The sequence below is a fragment of the Aulostomus chinensis genome, chromosome 4 (assembly GCF_037954235.1).
Source record: "Aulostomus chinensis isolate RoL2024-O1b breed Wild chromosome 4, RoL_Achi_v1.0, whole genome shotgun sequence".
Taxonomy (NCBI): Eukaryota; Metazoa; Chordata; class Actinopteri; order Syngnathiformes; family Aulostomidae; genus Aulostomus; species Aulostomus chinensis.
In genome coordinates this window covers 10,566,426-10,585,689 of record NC_141323.1, presented here as the reverse complement: position 1 = coordinate 10,585,689, position 19,264 = coordinate 10,566,426, and the positions used below count along the sequence as shown (strand labels likewise).

Here is a 19,264-nt window from a genome sequence, read left to right as displayed (position 1 = left end):
AACAGAAATCATTTAAGCATCAGAAGGATCCTTCAGAAGGTGAAAAATGGTTCCAGTACATGCAGTGGTACGAGACTCAGGTAGTTTACCACTTACCACTGTGTATACAGAGCATTTGATATGCTGGAGGTGCTAATCTCTCCTCCACAAACCAGAACAACTCTGTAGGACACTGGATCTTGGAGACCCCGATGGAAACCAAAGAGAAGAAGCACCACCTGTTCACATAAACAAATCCCTGCCGTCACCACTACATGGTGGCAGGGACAAACAAACACTCTTATTTGCTTTATGATGACTGTCATTTCCCTTGACGTCCTCCTACCTATTTTCCTCCATGTATAATACGGCTGTAATCACCATTGTAAACCTTGTGTCATTGTGAGGACACATATAATTAAAAGAGGATTAGCAATGGACGGACCCAGATGCCTTCTGCATGTAATTAACATTCAGACAATGTGGCGAGCATGCAGAGGAAACACCTGTGTTTTTGAGTATGTTGTGCGTGTGTGTGTGTGAGGGAGTGTGTCTGCATGGCTGTGTGTGCGGGTGTGAGTGTGTCTGAAGATGTGTGTTTGAGGGGGATTAGCCTCAGAAAACTCCGTCTGACACCAGCCAATCAGGGCCAGTCGGAGGGGCTCGCCAATCATCAACAACAAACGACGGGCTGCGAGGACGAACCAGCGAACTGGTCAGAAGTGGTCTACTGGTGTAACTGTCTTCAGTGGAGGTTCAGGGGTCTTCGAGGCCAGGCCTCCATTACCATAGAGGACGGGATTATTTGATTGCATTCACAGAGAACAACACAACAGTCCATCCTAACGCATTATTAGTTTCTGACTCTTGGAACGTAAGAAAAACACTCATCTCTAAACTACGTTTGACCAAATCCCACCAACTTCAACACGGAAGCTCCTCGCTGAGGCCCCTGAATCTCTTGGCCTAAAACACGGCTGAAAGTGCAGAAATAGACTCAAGAACTGCAAAGACACAAGAGCAGGAGGATGCACCGGTGGAGTTTCTCCACAGAAAAGACTTGATTTGGCACGAGACCGCATCGCATTTTGTTACGCTGAGGGGCTGAAGGAGTGTGTTTGTAGTCCAAGTCAATCCAATCCCCTGCTGCGTATTTCTGGAAAGGGACCATTGTTTTCTAAACAGTTCCTATGGAAAAGCTCCCAGATGAGTACGGAACTATCTGGTGTGTCAGGTGACAGCCTGAAGGTCTCACCAAGCTCGTGTCACATTATAACCTCACCAGGGAAACAGTAACAATCTTTCTGGTTCCCTCTCCTGTGAATACACACTCAGAACAATCACCTCATTCCAACCTGGCCAGCTCCAACGTGTGAGAATGAAACAAATTACTCATGTCTTAAATAAAGCCTTTCCTCCTACAGGAACCGCCGTCCAGCGCGTGAGTCAGGCCTCTGTGCCGATGGGCTGCACGCAGACTGCTCTCTGATGTGGACGGGGACATCACAGTTGCTCTTTCCAGGCACTGTGACATTAAAAGGTGATCCTCTAATGGAATTGACCTTTCAGCTTTATCTCCCTATCATGCATATATGAAGAGGGTGCACGTGGAGAGAGAGAGAGCGTGCGTGTCACAGAATGTTGCCGGTGTTCAGTATCATGTGTAACCACAAGTTGTGTGCGCCTGCATGTATGTGATTCAGCGTCTCTGTGTGTTTGAGCGTGTGTGAGTGTGTGTGTGTGTTGAGAGACATGCACATTTATGTGTGGCGCTGATGCCAGTTGGATCGTCTCGTATTACTTGAATGGTCATGAGATGAGGTTGGAAAGAAAGGTCACGGTGGAGACGTGAGACTGCGTCACCCCTGACCTCTGGGCCGTTGGCTGATGGGTAAATACTGTCACACTGCCGCCATCCAGAGAGAAGCTGATTGTTGGAGTCGCTATTTCACACAGGCCAGGCTTCGATTCGTCCAACCCCAAAAAATGATTAGTTTTTAAAAGTTTAAATCAAATTCTGGATGAAAATAGGCCTTTTTTCCCTTCAGAACTAGAACTCCATTAGCCTCAGCGATGTGGGCCAGTCACAGTAACCTGTGGCCATGAAAGATGCTAGCATGGTATAATAGTAAGTTCATCCTTGAGTCCCAGTGGACGTTTGAGGCCCCTCCCTCAAGGCGTTCTTGAGACACTGCATAAGAATGGGACAGGGACATGGCTGACATGTGAGGCGGCAATCACCTTGACCTTTGACCTCTGACCATCAAAATCTTCTCTTTTCAGCCCCAGCGAACGTCTACGGCTAATTTGAAGAAAACCCACAGGGTGTTCCTGAGATATCTCCTTAACGCTGATGCCACGACAGTGAATTTTGACCACTAAAATCTTTTCGGTTCATCCTTTATCACTGTTTTGGTTCCTGCTAGACCATCCATCGTCGTCTTCTGCTTATTCCTTACTAGTAAGGGTCATGGGGGGCTGGAGCCTATCCCAGCATCTACGGGCGAGAGGCGGGGTTCACCCTGGACAGATCGCCAGTCCATCACAGGGCCAACATAGAAAGACGAACAACCATTCACACTCACATTCATACCTACGGTCAATTTAGAGAATCAATCAGCCTAGTCCCCATATTGCATGTCTTTGGACGGTGGGAGGAAGCTGGAGTACCGGAGAGAACCCACGCAGGCACGAGGAGAACATGGAGACTCCACACAGAAAGATCCCACGCCCGAGCTGGGACTCGAACCCGGAAACTTCTTGCTGTGAGGCCACCGTGCTGACCACTGCACCACCGTGCAGCCCTACGTTCCCGCTGGACATTTATGCTAAATTGAAATTATTTCCTCAAAGAGTTCCAGAGATATCGCATTAATCAGAGTGGGAAAAATACTGCAGACATACGTGGTGACAGCGATCTCATCCGTTGACCTCATCTTTGAGTCTTGGTGGACGTTTGTGACAAATTTGGAGAAATTCCCTCCAGGTGCACCCGAGAAAGCACAACAATGAGAATGGGACCGATGGACAGGCTATAAGAGCTAAGGGAGCGTGTGCTCTTAGAGCCTTCTACTTTCGTTATAATACACAAGTCTAGAAACACTTTAGCAGTATTTACTACTATTGGAAAAACACTGCAGAGGGAAGAGTCTAATTCTTTAATTTTTCAGCATGAAATTGGCCAGCTGAGTGCTGGCACTTTCAGTCCGAAAGGGCTGCCATCACATCAGATTTTCAAACACATCCAGTGGTCTATTAGGGTTCAAGGGTTATAGAACTTCTTTGTAAAAGCTTTTTGTCTCAAGAATAAAACTGAAAAACCTGAGAATCTGAGAAATGTTTGGATGCTCAAGGTTTACAGGCAACACTTGAATGTCCCATCTTCTTGTCTGCCACCGAGTGCTGAGTGGCTCTGAGAGAGCACTCTGCTTCTCAGGGCTAAATTACTTAGGACTCATAAAGAAAGTACTGGGGGCTCACCTGCCAACAGTGGTGGCAAAGAGGCAAATGGAAGTCTGTGCGTGTCCTTCCCAAAGGCAGTAATGCAGGAGGCCTATCAGAGCTTCCTACATTAATGATAAACTTCTGTCACAGACTGACAGTGAATGCATTCCACACTCATTGCAAAATGTATATTTTTGCAAAGCCTGATTGGAGGAGACCACGTTTTAATTCACATTCACCCACTCTCATTACGCGTCACGATAATGAACTCCTCCGTTCACATCACGATGCTCTGGCCGCCATGTAGCCCACAAGCGACCTTGACAGAGGTTGTCTTAACCCAAACTTTGATCTTTGTGTTGCTACAACCAGTTATGCTAGAAGATGCTGTCATACCACTGTCAGAAATATGTTACCGATCCCCAGTAGAGGGACACAGGGAAGAGTCCTACAACCCAGATAGAAGTTCACACCGGCCTCAACACAACCGCCACTACCTACTTCTGCAGACTTTCTTTGTATACGTTGACTTCGTAATTGTGCGTATCTGAAATAGACATAAATATGTTCGCAGTAGTTAGCTGAAAGATGCAAAAGGATACCTTGAAGACCATATCTAACTAAGGGAGTGAGAAACTATCGGTATTTGACGAAGATGCAAGTGTTCTTCCTCATCCTCGTATTGATGGTTTAATTCGAGCAAACGGACCTTGACGTCGACTATTGAACCACACTTTTCTGCTGTTAAATCCATCTGGGGATGTTTGTATGGAGACCGGTTTGTTGACAACACAACAGTTTGCGATAAAAGAAGAAAAGCTTGTTCTTGTGTGCTTGTGTCTTCCGTGCTGACCCAGAGGATACAACCTGTTGCTGAGGAATGTCATCAAATCAAACTATGAATAAAGATCAGCGGTGTGTATCCCTCCCATCCCCTTTCCCACTGGAACAGCATTTTTTTTCTCTTCTATTCCTGAAATATCTGCCCTCCTAGATGAAGACAGATAGAGAGAAAGAAAGAGCAGGAGAGACTGAGAGAGGGATGGAGGGAGAGAGCAAAGGGAGATGCTTAGCTTCTGCCTGTCAGTCAAAAGGAAAGATAAAAACATCAAATCCTGTCAGCAGCACGTCTCAGTCTGAGAGCATTCAGCTCGAGCTCAGAACAGTAAACATCGAGATGGAGGAACTCAATGCAGCAGGTGAGCTGTGTTCCAAACATTTTATTAAAACCAAGTTCACAGAAATCATCGAAGAATCGACCTCTGCCCCTTGACACACAAACGGGGGGCTGGGGGGGTCCTTGCATCCATACGAAATACAAGTTTTGGTTCTCAGAAATCCTCTTGACCTTCGTCTGGACCAGTGATCTAAGACCCGTTTTCCATATCATGGTCTCTCTAACAGAGGTGAGTATCTCATCATGAAATCTGCCGAGTATTTCAGCGAGAAGGATGATTTTTTTTAGTTCAGGAGATGGTGTGGATCGTGGTCTGGATTAGGAAGACCTATTTTGTGTGATTCTTTTTATGACAAGATGTTCACATACACACATCGTCCGACCACGTGGTGCCACACTGCTACGACGACCGTCAGATCATGACTGACATTGTCTGAGCGCCGCCATCATGTCACCACGTCTCACTCACTGTCAGCGGGCAGTCAGAGGGTTTCACTGTCTAGACGTGAGTTCCTGAAAACGAGAACTTCTCTTCAACTTCCTTAATTACGTGTCCACTTTTACAATCCATACTCGGTTTGAAAAAAACCCCCAAACAAACAACCCAAGCAGGCCAAGATGTCAGGCCAATTATGGTTCTGGTCCCTCGGTTCAGCTCAGATGAACTCCTGAGGATGATGGTGCACATGTAGCTGCTGTGTATCTGATGGACACCTCCACCGATAATGTGGCCAGAGTTCAGGAACTGAACAGTGAGCAGTGCTACATCCACCTTCAGCAATCAAAACATTCTCCACAACAACGTTCCAAAAGATCCCGTCAGCCCTTTAGTACCCTGGCAGGAAGCCACCATGGGTTCCCCCAAACAATTCCTGGGATTATTTATGGCGGACTTAAGATCAGTGCCAAAAATTAGCACTGTGAGCTTTGTGTACATGCAATCTTATCTAAGTACAAAGCTCACATTACACCAGTGAGCGAACTCCACCACAGACGCAGGACTTCAAGCTCATCCTCCGTTTTCATTGTGAAAAACTGGTAACTTTAATAAAACCCCTAACAAGTACAATATTTACTGATGTATTTCATATTGAAGAAAAAAAAACGTGCGACCATTTTAAGCTAGCGTTAACCATAGACCTTATTCAGATGTCGAACTGAAAAGTTGTTGATGAGATGATGGAACCAGACTTAAAACTAAGCAAAGTTGTTTCCATGTTTAGAACTCTGTCCTCGTTCTGCCTTCACCACGGCAAAGAGAACAAACCAAGGAACAACATGGCTTCTGCGCCGGCGTAACCCTCGTTCCGAAGTTCACACTCCAGCGGTGCAGCACGAGTTGTACTCTCGAAACAACGAGTATTCGTATGTGATGAACTGGATTCTGAGGAAAAGCTCAAATAAACCCACAAATCCTTATTCATTCGTTTTGAGATTCTATTTTCTGCAGTAGCCTGTGAAGCTATCGATCTCATTATGTCCAAAAAGTAAGAGAAAGAAATCCAGACGAGGCGTGGTAGAGTACGAAGATTACAGCAGGACTGCATACACACCCCGAATTACCCTGCCGCCATGGCTCCAATCTATTTCAATTGGACATGGCTGCTGAGTGTGTAGCATCGTCTCTTACACACACTTCTCACGCTGCACAGCCCGTAAACAGGTTGCTGGAATGCATTCAGATTTTTCTCTTACACACATACACAGAGGTATGAAAAGCACAATGCTTATGCTACCATACTGTATGCAAAGCACACACAAAGAAATCCAGACTATCCCCCCACACACCAGCTGTTTACTACTGTCAGGAGTAATAAAAACAACATGAGTCAGTTTGAAAAAAGCATTTGTGAGAGAAATCTAAAACTGAAACTCCATATGGTTCCTGCGTCTCTCTCCATAATCGACTCCTTTCTTTCTTTCCCTCTGCTCAGAAAACGCAGCATCGCATAAGCTTGGCTGAGCGATGACAGATCGTTGTCGACACTGACAACCTGGATAACACTCATTGCTTCAAAATTAGACTCAAATTTCCAGCTTTGAGACATAACTCAGGATGAATTAAGGCAGGAGAGAGAGAGCAGTGGAGGATGACAGCGATGTTTATTAAGTTCTTTTGCCCCTTATATTATAGCATGTCACTTTTAACAAGGCGCTATCACAATATGTTACATGCTACTTTCAATTTCACTTCCATTATGTCTCGACTCCAGCGATTCAAAGGCTTTAAAATGAAGCAAGAGAACGGGGGAAAAGTCAGGTCATTGAAATGCAAAGTACATATTCATCTTTTCCTTCCTAAATCCATTCAGCGATGACGACTTTAAGCAGAGTTGCATACCAGCCAGAGCCACAGGAGGAGAAGCAGCAGCACTTGTACTCGACAGAGAGAGAGAGGCTGTTATAGAAATGTAACACATTGCCATCTGCAGGCAAGTCAAATCGGCAGGCGAGGGAGGGGGCACACAAACACACACGAGGATTCACACAAGCAAGCAAGCAGACAAACCCGCTGAGAGCGAAACAAACTTGTCTAATTTAATCAGAAAACTCATCATAGAAAATAAATTGCACTCATGAACTTGTTTAATATTCATTCATTCAGGCTGGACAAGCTGCTATTTTATGCCGAACAGAAATAAATATGAGCCCTGCTATTGTCAGTCGGTGGAGTGAATCCAGAGAAAGAGCGGCTAATGTTGACTGGAGTGGTTGGCCAGGATGCGTGGAGTGTCTACTCGAGAAATTACTAAAGATGCAAAATAATGTTTATAAACCCTGCTGCAGCCGGTTCAGAGAAGAAACAACGACATGAAAATATTGTTATTAAAATAAAATGATGGTAATTGTTTCTTTAAATTGAAATGTGCAAAAGAGCACATCAAATCTGCCCATCGGAAGCAGTTACAAACCACTGTCAAAAACACTCGCACGCACGCACGCACACACACACACACACACACACACACACACACACACACACACACACACACACACACACACACACACGCTCTCCTGCAGAAGGAAATGAGAGCCATCAGAGGACCTGTGATAGAAAGCAATGGTGACACCAGCCGTCAGCCAACATCAGCCCTGGGAAGATCGCCGTGACAACCACGACATTGACCCCTCCGAGAGATTATCGTCACATGCTGCCTCACGGCTATATGGAACACACACTCACAGACTGCCCACCCAAACCCCTCACTGATGGGGGACAATTCAAACTGTTCTAGCACAGCTACAGCAGTGTTCTTACATGTTAGAATAAGTAGGATTATTGTTCCAGTCGGACTAAAAGTGGACTTGTTTACTGGGGCAACGGCACATTGAACTGGACAAGCTATCACTTGGAAACGAGACTCTTTGGGAGAGGTGGTCTGGGATTGGTTGTTGTGGTCAGTGTTAAGAGTTTGAATGAAGCAGTTGTTCAAACACAAAGGTGCGATTAAAACTGACTAAAAGTTGGGTTGTGAAATTGCCTGAAGTTCTGAATAGAGAGCAAAAGAAGTGATAACAAATCCTGGGTGTTGTTTTGGTGTCAGGTCCTCCCAATTAAATGACAATATTCATTGGCTTTCTGCTGCTGTCATCAGCATTAATTGGCAGGCAACAAATTTGCCTGGGCCTTTGCAAAATGTCACACATGGCTGTTGAATTCTTTATGGCAATGCTGCTAATTCTGAGATCTGCAAAAGGGTGAGATGCAAAAACAACTTTGTTCATTTTTTGGTAGAGTTCCTGATTCCTTGAGGTTGGGGACGGTGACGGGACAGGAACAGGTCAGGGTCATGGTTGTTGTTGGCTAGAGATTAAAAATGGGCACTGGAAGATGTTTGGCCCAAAGGCTTCCTGACCTTTTGGTTCACACAAACTATGACGTTGCCTATGTTTTGTTCCCTAATGCAGTAACAAGAGTTAATGATAGGACCGTCTGACCCACCAGAGAGTGACCCACTCACAGTTTTTATATGCTGTCACCTCTCGAGGCAGCACTCAGGAGAAACTTTAAAAGCCAGTCACTGATGTCTTACACTCACTTTTGTTGGCCCGTCTGTCCACCCTGACCTCCTCTCACACCACAATAAGATCATTTTATTTCCTTCGTTGGATACATTAGAATAACTTCTGCTACTGGAAGGCTCGTCTCAGTGCCATGCTAAGATGATGTTTCAGGGCAGCGGTATAAAAAAAAACTGATCTGATCTGGGAGGACAGTCTGGTTTTGCTTCATTATGAAGAGAGGTCAGACCATCCGTCCCCTCTGAAAAGGACAAGATGCTCTGGTAGAGTCGGGATCCAGCCTCAAACTGAAAAGCAAAATCACAATAATGTCAAACGTCTAGCCACTGTGACATCTGGCTAAGCTAGTTAGCCCAAATTTTCCTCCTCCCCCGAGGCAAGACAGCAGATATAATCTTCCCCTGCGGTTTCTCCAGTCTGTCAAAATAGGGAAACTAATTTCAGGTGCTTGTCTCAGCAGTCTCATTCTTTCGGTCATTACCCAGAGCTGTTGAGCTTAAGCGTGAGTCGAAATGTAGAATGAATGGTACATCAAGAGCTCCGGCTTCACGACTACCTCCTTCATCATGACAGTGGGCTGGAACTCCTGCATCACTGCTGACACTGATTTCCCTGCAGATTTCATGGTCCATTTTAACCTCACGAGTGAACAATAGCCTAAGATATTTGACCTCATTTATTTGGGGCAACAACTAATTTCCAACCAATCTACTGTTTCCTGCAGAGTCCTGTCACCTCAGACAAGGCAGCGCTGCCTCTCACTGATCGACTATTCATCATGACACATAAAGATAATGGCGACAACTCTGGTGAAGAAAAGATGCCGTGCTCGTGGTGGCTGTTTGAGACGATCTCCTGTGCCTTTTCCACAGCACCACTACCACCAGTAACACCATGATCAAGCAGGTTAGTGAGACTCTCTTCTTGTTCATGTGTACTCTGTGCATCTGTTTGTTTGCCGTATTGAACAGCCAAACAGCTGGTTATTACACTTAAAATGATACACGGGCTCCATATCGATCTTTTATTTACAGTCTGATACCAAATGATGAAAAAGATCCTGGTTGCAGAGCTCAGGGGGAATTTGAAGTCATTGGCCATATTTCTTTTACCACACGGGAGGAGTTTAGCACGTGGGAGGATCACATTACTCCTGATATTTCCCTTCAGGCAGCCTGACTGGCCAGGGGAGGCACTAGTGCACCAACCGGGGCGGGTACTTTCATGGCCAAATGTGTCTGTATAGACACCCCCAAACCACCACCGCCTCCATCACCACCACAGAGGACCCCTACACTACCTGAGCACCCTTGTCAGCACATCTCTTAAGGTGTGAGTGAATGAGGTACCTGCTCTTTCCCACTGATTGCTCAAGATGTTGGAAATTCTTCGGATTATGCGTAAGTAATTGCGCATAAGGAATGCCATGGGCTCCTGAGAATACTCCCAGAAAGTGACATTGTTGAATCAGGGACCACAAAAAGCAATCCTTGATTTACACCGCCATTGTTTCCGTGGTGCCAACATGTTTTCATTTTTCTAATTTAAGAGGTTTGAGTCAAATATTCTGTGAGACCAGCCTGGTCCTAACACGTGTTGCTGCCTGAACCCAACCAGGTCAGGTAAATGTGTATCATGAAGGCCTAAAAGTGATTTATTCATGTGTTTTGAGCGACTGCGAATGTCTGTGGCAGCCGATAATGTGATAAACACAGTTTGATGTCCCCTTCCAGAAAATACTTGAGAACATTTGCCAACTCATTCCACTGGATTCAACACAAGTATGGCTGACTTACTTTTTCTGGCAGTGTCCCTGCACAACCAGCATATTTGAATACTACTGTTTGATTTTTGTCTTACTTTATCACATTTGCTCCATTTTCTATCTTCTTCATAATTATTCTGTTTGCATGCGTTATCTCTCCGACACTAATCCACACTGCAAAAAAACACAACAAATACACCACCAACAAAAAAAACCAAACTTGTATATTGAGTTTTTCTTGCAGTACGACTACACTGAGACACAATGTCATCTCTCACACTCATTTATACGCCACACAAATCCTAATGTGTGATTTTTCAGGAAGAGGTTTGCACAGTCAAGAGTGTGAACTGGGAGTGAACTCTGCAGTGCGTGGTGAGAGCCCTCAATACCTTTGGGGGAAGAAAAAGAGAAAGAGGAGGCAAAGAGGCTCCTCTGGTGATAAGACTCACAGAATTAATCCTCTTGATGAAGCCTCAGCCTTAGCCCCTCTCTGTTTATCTGCCATTCAAAGGCTCCAACAGGACCGGATGGGAACATGGAAAATAGATTAGGCTTCTCCTGTCTAGACACCACACACAGAGGCGCACGCACACACACACACACACACACACACATTGTGGCAGATGTTGACAAGGCAGATGACAAAGGGAGGTATCATTGAAAATGAGCAGTTTAGACAGAATGAAGTGACCAAGAGTTTCCCGACTGCTGAGGGAGTACAGCCATTTACACTCCCTTTAATGATGACAGCAATCTAGAATTGCACGGGCTTCTTCCCCAAAATCCAGACAGATGACAAATTAATGAAAAGAACCCCTGAAGAAGAGGATACCCCATCTGGCTTTTGCCTTTTGAGAGAAAGAAAACAATGGGCATCCATTTTGAGGTTAAATACCTCTGCTGTAGTCACATGTATTTGACTGTCTCCAATCTAGAGTGATGGAACCATGACACCCTCATCCCTTCTGATGGAGTGCTCTTACCCCCACCCAGCCTGCTACTACACCTTTTTGCAGTCGACAGGTTTCAGGATGAAAGCTGATCACAACTTGACAACGCAGGCAAACCAGCAGCCCGCCGCTGTTCTGACTGAAGAATGAGTTGTGCTCAAGGCTGCAAGACTCAGCGTCGTCATTAGTTTTCAGACCAGTCGTGTTCCAACTAAAACAACTGGCTGATGGGTGTCAGGGTTCAGTGTTGGGGCCTTGCTATCACCAAGACCTACAACCTTCCACAGCCTCTGGAGGTACGTATTGATGCGAAAAACCGAGTGACATCAACGCAAGTAAGATTATACTGGAGTTATCTGAGAAAGCGAACGCACCGTGGTGCTTCCTGGGGGGAGTGTTGTGAACTGATGTCGCAATGAGAGTCTGTTGATGATTTTTGTCATTTCTTTTGGGGAAGCACCAACGTTCACCGATCCTACTGTCATACATTCATGCTATCCATTCAAGCTTACATCTGTCACGTCTAAACACATGACATATCATCGCTTTAAAAAGGACACACTCTTAAGAGGACATGTGTTTGTGCCATGGTAAACAAATACAAAAGGTTTTCTGATCTACAACGAGTCATAGCCAGTATTTGTCCTAGTAAAATGTCACTGAGGGGAGTTTTGTTAAATTAAACAATACGTTTTTCTCCCAGCAACATTCTTGAACTAGAGGATACATTCTCTGTGGCTGCAGCTGCTGATGCTCGCGCTTGAAGAGTGCATCTTGAACTAGAAAGAGCTGCATTTACTGGAGAGAAGGCTTATAATCATGAGAGGATAACTCACACTCCCATGTCCTGTGGCAGTGCGGGAGCTAACAATGCTCGATGTGGACACTCCAGAGTGGGCCAGCGCTTGAGAGGGAGATGGAAAAATGCAATAACAATATCAGAGTTGATACTGAGACTGTTAATAGTACAAAACAAAAGGAATGGAACAGGAGTAGCTTAGTGTGATGGGAATATATTAAGTCTGCCAACAAACTTCAATTAACAGAGAGCTGTTGTGAGGAAGACTCACAGCAGAACCGTATGACCTACGAGGAACGCTCCTAATCTCAGATAGGAATCTAAACCATGAACAAGTTGACATTTTCTCCCGGAGAAGTTATTGCCTCCAAACAAAACGGTGTTTGAAGAGAAGGAAAATCTGGAGAGCTGGCAAGCATGTAGCTGCTAGATAACTTTATTGGTAAGTAAATAGACATATTTTCCAGTTGAACTGAATCAATAGATCGACAGGAAAGATGTGGCTGGGAGTTGCATCACTCACTGCCTGGGTCTGATGAGATGACTGCGTTCAGGCACCAAAAACTCCCAACAAGAGGGAAATGTGCATACGTAAGGTGTGGAAATTAAAACTTCCTTACTGCAGGAAGCCAGAGGCCACATAGGGATTCAAACCGACCACCCAAGTGCTGGTGGGCACCTTAATAGTCTGCCACATTACCACGGTTTACATTCTCGGTTCATCCTAGAGTCCAACTGCGTATTGTGAAGGAATTCCCTTGAGGTATTTTAAAGATATTGCGTTGGACAAAGACACAACCAAAAACACAATCGCTGATGGACGGGTGGAAAATTACAAGTTTGTGTCCCATTTGGCAGCTTAGTGTCCTTGCTTTAATGTGACGTTGCATCATTTCCATATAGAACAAACCAGTGCAGCAGCCTACATCAGTTACGTCTGAACTAACTACGGAACGGTCCACTGTCAAATGTTCAGAACTTGTTTACTATTGTAGTGTTTGTACACTGAGTGGAACTGGGACACAATTGTGGGCAGAGCCTTTGAAACTTGTTCCAATTAGTCCAAACTTTCAAGTCTTATTTTTCCCACCTCAAATAAAATAAAAAAATAAGCTTGGCAGGTTGACGCCCGTGTCATTAAAATTAATACATATAGTTTTAATTTTCTCACTTTGGGGGTGATACTAATCACCTCTGATGACTCATCTTATTCCTCTCCAAGATAATAAGCAGCCATTTTCCACTGATTCATCACTAAGAGAAACTGTGCTCTTTTTAGTCTGAAGAAAACAACAAAATCAGTTTTAACACGGTTTTGAAATAAGAAAATCCATGAGAGAGAGAGAGAAGGAGAGAAAGACAGAGAGAGAAAGAGAGGGAGAGATGTCTCTGATAAAGGTTCACCTGTGACTATTGAGGGCAAAAGCAATTTTCTGATCAAAAATCAGCTGATGATTCCACATGTCAAAAAATATCTTTGACCTCATTGATTGAGCTGCAGCATCAAAAGTGATGCAGCTAAAATAGCTAAAACTATAAGTCCATAGAGAAGCCTCAATTCAACAGTCTTCACCTGAAAGGCCATGTAATAATCCAAATAAAAAAATACTTCAATTAAGTACAGGATTATTAGATTCAGCTCCCAATGCAACTATACCTCTCTCTGCTCGGATCAAATTCAACACGTGCAAAGTTAACGGCGTTATCATTGAGCTTCCTCGTCTCAAAGTCAATTAGTTTAATGTTAAAACACCTGAAATAAAACCTTTGGTTAAAACTAGCTTAAGCTATTCTTACATTTTTGTTCTATGGCTTAAAATAAATCAGTGAATAGCAAAGTGCTTAATTTTGCAAGTTTTCACGTCTCATAAATGGGAGTTGCTAACAAGAGGCTTAACAAGGCTACAGAGGTTGTTGGGAACATTGAACACCATCAAAAAGTGCAAAGCTAGCATCACAACCATGGCATAACATAAAGAGCATCATGTTCATAGTAAAACATTCCGAGCGTAGCATTAATAGCGTAACGTTCATAGCGTAACATTCATACTGTAACGCTCATAGCATAATGTTCATGGTGTAACGTTCACAATGTAATGTTCATGGTGTAACGTTCACACTAACGATCATAGTGTCACATTCACTCTGTAATGTTCATGGTGTAACGTTCATAGCGCAACATTCATAGCGTAACGTTCATAGTGTAACATTCATAGCGTAACGCTCATAGCATAATGTTCATAGTGTCACATTCACTCTGTAATGTTCATGGTGTAACATTCATAGCGTAACGTTCATAGCATAACGTTCATAGTGTAACATTCATAGTGTAACGCTCATAGCATAATGTTCATAGTGTAACATTCACACTGTAATGTTCATGGCGTAACGTTCATACTGTAACGCCCATAGCATAATGTTCATAGTGAAACGTTCACACTGTCATGTTCATGGTGTAACGTTCATAGCGCAACATTCATAGCGTAACGCTCATAGCATAACATTCATACTGTAACGCTCATAGCATAATGTTCATAGTGTAACATTCACACTGTAACGCCCATAGCATAATGTTCATAGTGTAACATTCATAGCGTAACGCTCATAGCATAATGTTCATAGTGTAACATTCACAATGTAATGTTCATGGCGTAACGTTCATACTGTAACGCCCATAGCATAATGTTCATAGTGAAACGTTCACACTGTAATGTTCATGGTGTAACGTTCATAGCGCAATATTCATAGCGTAACGCTCATAGCATAACATTCATACTGTAACGCTCATAGCATAATGTTCATAGTGTAACATTCACACTGTAACGCCCATAGCATAATGTTCATAGTGAAACGTTCACACTGTAATGTTCATGGTGTAACGTCCACGCTGTAACATTCATAGCATAGCATTTATAGCATAACCGTCATAGTGTAACGTTCATAATGTAATGTTCACAGTGGTGTAACAGTTATAGCATAAAGGTTTTAGCATCACATTAGCTATTTACTTCTAGCAATTTCATTTTTGCTTGAACAATCATGAAAGTGGAATAACAATCAACTTGCTGAACAAAACGTGTCTCAGAAGCTTTAGTTTACCATATGGGGAACTGATTATGTATAATAATCCAAAATCCAATGTCACGATCTCATTGGCTTTCGGTCAAGGGAGTCCATGGAGATGCTAGCTTCTGGGTTGGCTAACAAAAATACCTCAGACCCCGTGTGTCTCTCTGGAAGCCAGATGTTGAGTTCACATGTTGATCCACAAGACTGTCAAAGTGCGTGTAAATAATCTATTTTTAAGAAGCTGGCACCTGCATGTGAGCAGTCGGGGCGCTATGAAAAGTCTCCTGACCCCGTGTACTTGTATGCTAAAAAAACAACACGCTGGCCGGCTGGAGATATATACATCTATTCCACACTAATTGCTTGATGTCTTACAAGTCATTCACTGATTTGAATTTCAGCAATTTCATCAGGTCGTGTGTTTTCATTTGTCTGCTCACAGCTATTGATTGAAATACATTTGGGTCAAATTCCTCAATTTGCCATCAATTCACATGCAATTCTGTCCCATAAATGAAAGAGATGGAGGAGGGAATGTGTCTATTACAGCTGGTTTGCTGCCGAATGAGCTCCATATGTAGTTATTGTCTGTCTGTTTGCGTGTGCGTGTGTATAGGTGATGTTATTCACACCAATGATAAACAGGAAGAAACAGACAGAACAGAAAAATACTCAGAACAATGTCCATGAGTGTGCATGCCTGTGTGTGTGTATATGTGTGTGTGAGACAGCTGTGTGATGATAAATGGACTGATAGCTGATCTAGCTGAGCTTACACCCTCTAATTAGTTTTTAATTGACAGCCATTAAAGAGGCCCATTCCCGATCCTGATTATCTGCTGCACAGAGCAGCGATCTCACTGCCCCCGTCCCATCCTCTCTCGGTTATCTTCTCTGCTGCAGCTGATCTCTATCATTTCACTGTATTATGATATTTTTCCATTTACATTTTATTGCATTATTGGTTTACACTCTGCTACACCAACTAACAAAGTGTGCTGAAAACAAATGACAATTTAGTTCATCTGTGTACACGTAGACAGAATCTTTCTTATAAATATGAGCTTGTTTCAGTTTTGAGAGTTAAAATGCAACAAGACAAAAAAGAGAAACGCTGCAGAAACAACTGTCGTCTGTTTGCTCTGGAGGAACTAATGGCACTTTTATTTAATCACCATCAGCTGATGTCTGAGCTCACAAGGCTATTAAATGTAGAGATGTTCTCACCCAGCATCAGCTCACATTATCTACACCTTCTAATGATGTCAAAGAAAATGTTCTCAGCATTTAATTAAAGGATGATTATGGATGCTATGAATTATAAATAATATTCTGACAAGTTTTAACTGCAACATTGTGAGGATGTTTTCAGGAGATTGATGGACGTGCCATAATCTGCTGCCTTAACAAGCTTTTTTTTTTATAATGTTTTGGATGATTTTAATCTACCTTTAGGAGGAACATTTTAGGATGGATGTGTTTGTCACATTCTCCTGCATTTTGTTCTTATTGAAAGCCTTAAGAGTGACAGTCTTAACTGATTACTTCCCACCTCAATTACACATAAAATTTGATTTCTTTTCAATTAAAATTTCAAGGGTTTCTTTTGCACATATATTCTGCTTTTGCAATGAGATTTTTTCAATAGAAACTGGTAGGCTATATATATATATATATATATATATATATATATATATATAGTATATATATAAAAACACAACAACAACAACAAAAAGAAAGCATAAAACGTGATCCAGTACATGAAAATAAGAAAAATAAAGTCATTTAAAATAAAACCTCTATAAATTAATTAGCACTCCTGCTAACTCTGGCACATGCACTCTTTTATGTTCTGATGTTCATTCATGTGCCATGAACCTGTCAAATAAAATGAATTGTAGTTGGGTAGAAAATCCATGCACATCTCAGGTTGTCATCATCCTAGATCCTTCATAAAAGTGAGGGAGGTTCAGCATCGCCCACCAGGCTGAGGGAGAGACTCCATTCAGCTTCGGAGGTCGAAGATAAGATGATACTTCCGCTATGAATGAAACATGCAAGGTTTCAAGCCACACTAAAACAACACAAGAGTTTTACATCTATAAAAATGAAACAGATCTTTTTGATCTAATCAAAACAATCAAAATTAATTAAATTTGTTGGATGTCATGTTATTTCTGGTTTGCTATAAAAGTGTAGTTAACCGACTGCAATTTCAATATATTATTTTGTGACTTCACAGGCTATTTCCTTTGAATGATGTTTGCTGGCCAGGGTTACACACATACCAGCTTCAAAAAGGACGCAAGAGAAAGAAGAGAAAAAACACAAAAGGATGGTAAAAAAGATTAAAACTGGCCTACGAACCCAAAGACGATGAAACTGAAAAACCCCAAAAGGAAGGGAAAAAAAAAGCCCACAACCCATACAGAGCCACTGTCATGGGACGATGCGCCGGAGGCCAAACTGCATCCGCCTCGACAGTGCAAAGGAGTGTGAGTTTGGTGTATTGAGCCACGGGCGATCGACGCATCTGTTTATTGTCTGCAGCCTCGGCACCCATCATATCAAAGAGGATGCGAACTCGCAGAGTTTTCTACTCATCCAACAAAAACAACACCTGTAACACACATGCTGTACAGTACAGTACAAGAGTACAGTGCACTGTACTGAATATTCAGAATAGAGGGGGAGGGGAGGGGAGGGGAGAGGAGGCAGAAGGCGAGGCAAGTGAAGAGAACATCAAGGAGAGGAAAGATAGATGTACAACAAAGACCGTTGGAGGTAAAGATGGGAAAACAAAGGAAAGGAAAAGACAACACGGATTCAGAAAGCAATGGGGATAAAGGAAAGAAAACAGATGGAAACTGGGAAGCACACTGGGAATGAAGGAAATAAAAAAGAGCAGGAAACGAACTGCAAGAAAAGAAAACTGGAAAACAAAGCAGAAGGTGAAAAGCAACCACCGACCAGCATACGAGAGATGTGCATCGTATTTCAGCTCTCACACACAGAACTGGTACTGTTTTAGCTTAGATTGTAGCTCAGAGGACTACAAGGAGGAATTTTATGAACATAGCATATTTCATACAAAAATACAGCTCAAAATGCTTAACAATGGAGACAAAGGATCTAAAATGATAAAAAAAAGAACATTAAACCCACAAGACTCTCCTGGTTCTGCAGTGGCTCCTACTGCTCTTCCTGTCAGACACAAGCGTCAGTGGGAAGTCTCAGAGAGCGCATCAGATTTACCATGAAAACAAGTTGAAATCATGAAATGAACAAAAACCATAAATTACAGAGTACAGTGTTTTTGAAGTATTCTTGACTTGGATTATACTGGATGGCATGTCTTGGAATTTTTACACGGATATTTGTGTAGTTCGTAATATTCTGTTTTCCGGTCCTTGTGGTGCGAGGATGTTGTTTTTGCTGAATTCTGGAGTCACTGAGATGTCATGAAGGAGAAATAAAAACCTTGTTGGATTCAAGACATCATAAACCGCAGACAAATGACCGATTCTGGGTGAAGTCTCACTTTAAGGTTTCCCAGCATTACTTTTGTGGTGTCTGTCGCGACCAAGTGAAAGAACGTCAATACTATCTCTCCCTAAGTCCAACAAAGGTTTTTTTTTTTCGTGTGTGTCATAAAAATGCCATCTCTTCCCGATGAAAGTCTCCCCTAACAATCGCGCTGTTTGTACGGAATCTCATGAGATTGGCGTGATTGAAGAAAGAGAAAACAAATGTTTCAGAGATGAACAGGAAGAGGTAGAATGAGAAAAGAGAAAGAAATGTAGAGCAAAGAGCAGCGAAGGCGAGCGATATCGAGACTAATGGAGGGAGTATTGGTGTTAAGGTTTCAAGTTGTTGATGTGTCTGCGAGGTTGGAGGGCCGGCGTTATTAGAGGTCATCTCTGTGGATTACCGAGGCAGAGTTCAGCGCACAACGGCTCCATGCAATTTACCTCCATGAAAAATAGATGCAGCTGAAGAATGAAGCGACACATGCACTTACAGAGGGAGACAGACGCGAGGCCGAAGAGTTCTGA

At 43.0% G+C, this 19,264-nt stretch overlaps 1 long non-coding RNA gene across 7 annotated transcripts in view; it reads right to left on the bottom strand.

Moving 5' to 3' along the window:
- LOC147262647 (uncharacterized) overlaps window positions 1-19,264 on the bottom strand; it is a 234,429-nt gene that overhangs the window by 26,628 nt on the left and 188,537 nt on the right. Inside the window, exon 8 of one of the 7 annotated variants that reach the window (XR_015112451.1) lies at window positions 10,396-10,953. The exons of 5 other annotated variants lie outside the window; for them this stretch is intronic. This is a non-coding gene — a long non-coding RNA (uncharacterized LOC147262647). Of the gene's footprint in view, window positions 1-10,395; window positions 10,954-17,114; window positions 17,251-19,264 lie in introns of those variants that run through there. One more of the 7 variants, XR_015112453.1, reaches the window with a different exon arrangement.